At 36.6% G+C, this 6,335-nt stretch overlaps 1 long non-coding RNA gene across 1 annotated transcript; it reads left to right on the top strand.

Annotated features, from left to right (window-relative positions):
* The first annotated feature begins 525 nt into the window (after positions 1-525).
* Positions 526-5,996, top strand: LOC131543351 (uncharacterized). The gene is made up of 3 exons (XR_009271890.1): positions 526-654; positions 4,533-4,709; positions 5,691-5,996. It is a non-coding gene; the product is annotated as an uncharacterized LOC131543351 (long non-coding RNA).
* Positions 5,997-6,335: the final 339 nt, after the last annotated feature.

Consider the following 6,335-nt stretch of genomic DNA (forward strand, 5'->3'; position numbering starts at 1 on the left):
TTCTCTTTGTGTTTGGTGTTTTATTAACATTAAAGGAATAATTCACCCCAAAATTAAAATAGGCTAGTGTTTGATTTGTATACCTTCATTTACTCACTCAAAAGTTGTTTTAAACCTGAACGAGTTTCTTCTGCTGAAAATAAATGCTATTTTGAAGAATGTGGAAAACCAAACAGTTGCTGGTCTACAGTGACTTCCATAGTATTTTTTTTCCTACTGTTAAAGTCAGTGTGGACCAGCAACTCTTTGGTTACCCACATTCTTCAAAATATCTTCTTTTGTGTTCAGCACAAGAAATAAATTAATACAGGTTTGGGACAACATGTGAGTGAGTAAATAATGACAGAATTACAATTTTAGGGTGAACTATCCCTTTAATTACAGTCGGCAGCATATTTAGTACTGTCCCTTTAAGACTTGCACGCATCTAATATACAGGCACGCATGCGTTTCTCTCAGCTGTTTACCTTCATTTTAGACATAACCAACTGAGTCTATACATAAACCTGGTGTGTTTCGACAGTATTAGCACAAAACATAACTTAGTTCAGTAATCAGGCGCTGTTTGACGGGCTTTTTAGAGCACGCGCTTTGGGTGTATGCGCTCAGAAAAGGCGCTCGTCAGAACAGCACACTGAGTGAAACGTTTAACCAGTAAGTCTTTGAAGCAGATGCAGATAATGCACTTTTGGTGACTGCGAATAAGTGCAGTGTCCCGTGAGAGTAACTCTACCGCTGAGTTAACACTGATGTGAATGTATGTGGCGTTGTACAGTATATAGAGACGGCGGCGCCAGAACTGCAGCTGATAGAATGCGCGCTGAAGTACGATAATATGATATTTCTTCAAAAAAGCAAATCGTGGAGACATTTTTATAATTCACGAAAATCGTGTTCAAAAATCGTCATATCGTCTCGGCAGAAATCGCAGACTGGGGGCACCGGACCGCAAGGGCACTTTACCGTCGGACCTCAAAGGGGCAGGGGCTCGAGCCACTGCGTGCGGACTCCTGAGGACGGAGAACACAAGTCCGTTAATTCTGCAAATGGAACAGCAGTGTACTTGATAATGTCACTCAGCTCGCTTGGCTACTCCGGTTAACACTGCAACAATACAACGAAATATTTCAAACATATTAATAGCCGCAAAAATGTAGTTCAGGGAACGAGACGCATTACAATAAAAACGAAATGAAACACCACTGCCTTTTCGTTTTCATTTTAAAAATATAAAACATATTAATATGTGGTTTAGGCAATATGTGCACATATACTCTAATTTTCTTCACTGTATTTATAATAAAATTAAATATGACAAGCACAACTCTGCCTTTTTTGTTAAATGTCAGTTTTAATGAACAATAATAGCCATTATAAAAGTATAAAGTATAAGAGACTTATGTAATAGGAAATAAAGACAAAAGCAAATAATTCAGTCAAATGTATGCAACAAAGTCCGCGCTGTATTACGATTAATAAATAAATAATTTATGAAACATAACTTTGTGCTCAGCCAAAACGATATGACCACTACAGAGACATCAGAGCCATCAGCAGCCGATCTTTGTGGTGCCGCATGAAGCCGAACAAGCCTATTGTAGAGCAGCAGCAGAAAGCAGCACTGAGAAGTGGCAAACTTGCCATTACTTGAACTGAAGCAAATTCTTCTGTGCAGAATTAAGCCCACTATAATCAATAGAGTTGTAGCCGGTGAGCTTTCATACTTTTCTTTTGGTTGAAATTGGATTTTTTTGTTTTGTTTGTTTTTTGTTTATTGTATTGTTCTGAGAATGTATTTGAACATTATTGGTTTGTTTGTCATCATCAAATCATCAAAATTTAAAAAGCAGTGTTTTTACTTTGTAAATGGTAAATGTGTGAATATTGGCTGTCTGTTTACATCATGGTGCCCAACCCTGTTCCTGGAAATCTACTTTCCTGCAAAGTTCAGCTCCAACCTTGATCAAACACGGCTTAACCAGCTAATTAAGATCTTTAGGAGCACTTGATAATTACAGGCAGGTTTGCTGAAGCAGGGTTGGAACTGAACTCTGCAGGTAAGTAGACCTCCAGGAACAGGGTTGGGCACCACTGGTTTACATGGTATGCTTTATGGTAATTTAAAACCAAGGGTTTAAATCCTGTGTGTATTTATTGTATCTACTTGTGCTTGCTCTAAAAGTGGTGTTTGTATTTGTTTAAAGGTTTTCAGCTGACTAGTTAATTGACTGACTGACTGACTGACTGACTGAATGAACGCTGCATCAAACTTTCAAAATAAAAAAGGGAAAAGGAGTGCAAAAGTGTGGTCAATGAGTGAAATCCAGTTGAATTCTTCTTGTAGTCGGCTGTCTTTTTCAAGTGGGAGAGTTCTGCACATTATGAACCTTGCAAAACAGTGAGGATCCACTTAATAGATAATTTGTAGTCTGTTTCAGTGTTAAATTAGCTGTATTCATATGAATTTAATGTTTTCTATTTTGTATTTAATAAATCAATTGATTTGAAATCCCTACTCTAGATTTTTGACAATACAGACATTATATAATATCATTATATAATATCTGTTTTTTTTCCCAAAGACTTAAATTATAGTAGTTGAAAATAATTTAAAGTGAAACAGATGTACGTTGTAGATTAATTGTGCGGGCCCTGTGTGGGCCTAGTGAGGGCTGCCCGTGCAGGGCCAGCACTAAGGGACCAACATGAGTTGAGCAATGATCAAATTCTTATATATATACACTGTAAAAAATGAGTGTAATTTGAACTGTAAAATTTTGTAAAAACACTACAGAAAAAAACAAAAAAAACTATTAATAGGTTAACAGTAAGTTCCCGTACTATATACAGGGAAAAACTGTAAAAGATCTAACCAGACATTTCATGTAATTTTACAGTAAAATGCTGTTAGTTGTACAGTTTTTAGAAGTAAAAAATAACAAATCAATGTAGAATTTACAGTCAAAAACTGTAAACTGATATTCCCAGAATTCCCTGCATGACACTCCACATTTAAAAGTATTTTCTTTAAATAATCATGTTTTTTAATAGTTTTTGTTATCCGTTATGTACATTTGGGCTTTATGTTACATCTTCTGTTGTTTAATGAAAGTTTATTGCATTATTACGTATCATGTGTGTTACCATGATGGTGTTTTGTGTTTGCATGAATGACATGTGCACCCTCCATATATTAGTATATACTTCTGCTTGTGGCAAAGCTATTTGTGATGAGCTTTGATTCTTCATGTGGCTTTCTCTTTTACCACCTGCATTATTATGGTGGTTGTCAGTATGTTAAATGTACAATACAGATTCTAATAGCAGTGTGTTTTTGAATTAACTGGTTTACATTCAAATTTTCTTATTCGCAAATTACAGTTTTTCTGTATTTTTTACAAAATTATTCTGGCAACCACAGCTGCCAAAATTATTTTGTAAAAACTGTATATATATATTTTTTACAGTGTATGGTAAACAAAACCAGATGTGTAATATCACATTAAAATACCAGTTTATACTTCAGAGATTTAACTTAACTTCAGTGCCTTATGGTGGGATAAGTTTAAATGCTGGTTCATTTTACCCCACAGCATTAGATTTACTTCACCCCATATAGCTGCCATTTGAAAAAAAAAAAAATGTAGCCCTGTTTTTTAAAGTAAATGGGTGTCTTTCACTCCTCCCGTGTGTTTCTTATTTTCACAGTCTAGCAGAAATTATGGGTGGTTACAAAATATATGTAAAACTGTACAGTCGGCACATTACAGGGAATGGGTCAGCTTATCCACTGGCTCATCTTGCACATCCTGATTTTGCTGAGTTAGATGTGTTCCTAGGTCAACATATTTTGTTGACCCTGGAACAACATTTTAATCCAAAAATGTAGTCTTGACCATATGCGTGCACCTAAACCTAACCTTAACCATGAGTAATCCCTAAAATCAGAAGAAATTATAGATGAATGACACTGATGTACAAGCACCAAACACTGATTGTAAGCCTAAACTTCACAAAAACTATAAAGTGGTTCTTCAAATCTGATCGGTTAATCACAATGTTGTTCCAGGGTCAACAAAGATGTTGATCCAGAAACATGTCGCAAAATCAGGATCTGCGGCTCATCTTACCCCACTGGTGATTTCACCAAGTACAACATGTTCCTGGATCAACATCCTTGTTGATCCTGGAACAACATTCCAATCAACCAATCAGAATTGAGGGATAACTTTTCAAGAAATATCTGTTTTAGACTTATGATCAGGGTAGTTATCTCATCGTTTGGCAGTGGAATTGCATTTCTTTTTTTCTAAATATTTCTTCTTGTCAAGTAATAAAAGATCATCAACAGAACCTTTAAGAATCATTAACTGGGATCAGAAACTAGAATCGTTAAACTCTAAATTTCCCATATCTAACTAGGAGACCTTTTAGCCTAATCCACAGCCACTGAAAACATTTTCTGCAATCTGGCTTTGATTTGGAATTGATGGTTGTTTGTAGAGATTGACCATGGATCCCTCTTTAAACAGGATGATGTGGATATAAAGCCTCTGCCATCGCACTTCCTCAACCACCATCATCTTTCTGGAGTTGTGATGTGACCCCAGACCAAAGCTGCCTCTTCCTTTTGGATGTTTCTATGCCTCATGGTTTATGCTGCCTGCTGCATGACGTCGGATGGGATCCACTTTTGTCCGGTTGATAAGGTCAGTGCAGCACTTCTGATGGTCTTGTCACAAGAGTCCTTGTCTTCTGTAGTCTCACTTTGGAGCATTCGTAGTCCTCTGTGAGACTGCTGAGAGGTACTTCAGGGACTATTTGGCATAAAAGCCAAAACTGAATGTGTCCAACATGAACTGAGGACTGCTGCCATAGGCAGCTAGCCCATGACAAACCCCAATGGGGTCTATTTCTATCTGTCATCTATCTTTCCATGGCTATCACAAAGACTTTTCCTTGATTGTCAGCTGTCCTTTCACATCAATCATTGGGCTAGTCCAGGTGATATGCCAGGCCTACCAAAAAGATATTGTTAACATGTAAATGTGGCAATCAAGTTCACATATCGAAGTTCAAAATGAGTCCTTTTGGCAGTTTTTAATAAAATCTCTTTCATTTCAAAAGATAGAGGACATTCCTTCAAGCTATGAACCCCCAATTGACACCTTGAAACCATTTCTAAGGATCATAATAAATATTATGCCAAGGTAAACAAACTATAAGAATGTGTTTATAGACAATGCAATATGGTGTCATCCAGTGAAATCAATGAGCTCTTTAGAAATGTCTGCTTATCACCGGAAGGTGCATGTCATGATCATCATAGGATAATTATGAACCAAATTATGCTGCCATCCAGGGCATATTTCTGCAAACAAGGAGAGAAACCATGGAACCATGGTTAACAAACATATTTACAGAATTGAAAGCCCAGGCAGAACCCCACCTGCAGGCAATGTTCATCAGTGCTTCATGAATGACCACAGATTCACAAGCCATTATAGTCTGTTTATGCTAATAATGAATTATTTTCCAGCAAAATTCACTTTATTCACTTAATTTCTCAAATTTCCATATATTTAGGCCTACAGCACTTAAAGTACATATATTTATTTTCACTTAATTTTTTTCTTACTACAGGTTTTTCTTTAACAAATAAACTCTTTGACATTCCATTTCCCCTCTAGGTCATTGTGGCTCTTCTTGGTCATAGGCTTGTTATGGCCTGTTTGGGGTTGATGCTGATGGAAAATCCCAATTAAAGTAATGATACTCTCAGAGGAAAACAGGAAATTCTCAACAACATACAGAGAACAGAAGATGCAGAAAGAGCTATTTTGCACATTATAGCAAAACGATAATAAAAAAGCAAACACTTTGAGCAAATGGGAAGTGGGGACAATTTGGGGTCTGGTTTGTTAATTAGTTTGCAGTTGTTCTTTTCCACTCTGTACACAGAAAAACATTCAAACTGCACAGTACAGACACACTCCACCTGTAGACAAAAACAGAAATCTCCCAGAAAGCTTTCATCTGCTGTATCTCCCCTGTAAATCTTCAGTCCTGGAAAAAGTCTGCTTGAAAAACGTGTTTTAGGAGTGCATTGAAAAACATTGAATTATGTAGGCTATATTTCCTGATCTGAGTCTGTTTATTGTAAAATATAAGAGTTTGGTTTAATTAGTTTGGTTTTCCAGCCTGTTGTTGATATGATATAACCTATATGCAGTTCAAAAATGCACCCTCTTCAAAAATTTGTAAGAACAGGGTCACTGACAGCAAAAGCGAGAAGTGAAAAATCCTCAAAGCCTCTTTTCATGTCAAGGGCTGAA

Source organism: Onychostoma macrolepis, chromosome 07 (assembly GCF_012432095.1).
Source record: "Onychostoma macrolepis isolate SWU-2019 chromosome 07, ASM1243209v1, whole genome shotgun sequence".
NCBI classification, from domain to species: domain Eukaryota; kingdom Metazoa; phylum Chordata; class Actinopteri; order Cypriniformes; family Cyprinidae; genus Onychostoma; species Onychostoma macrolepis.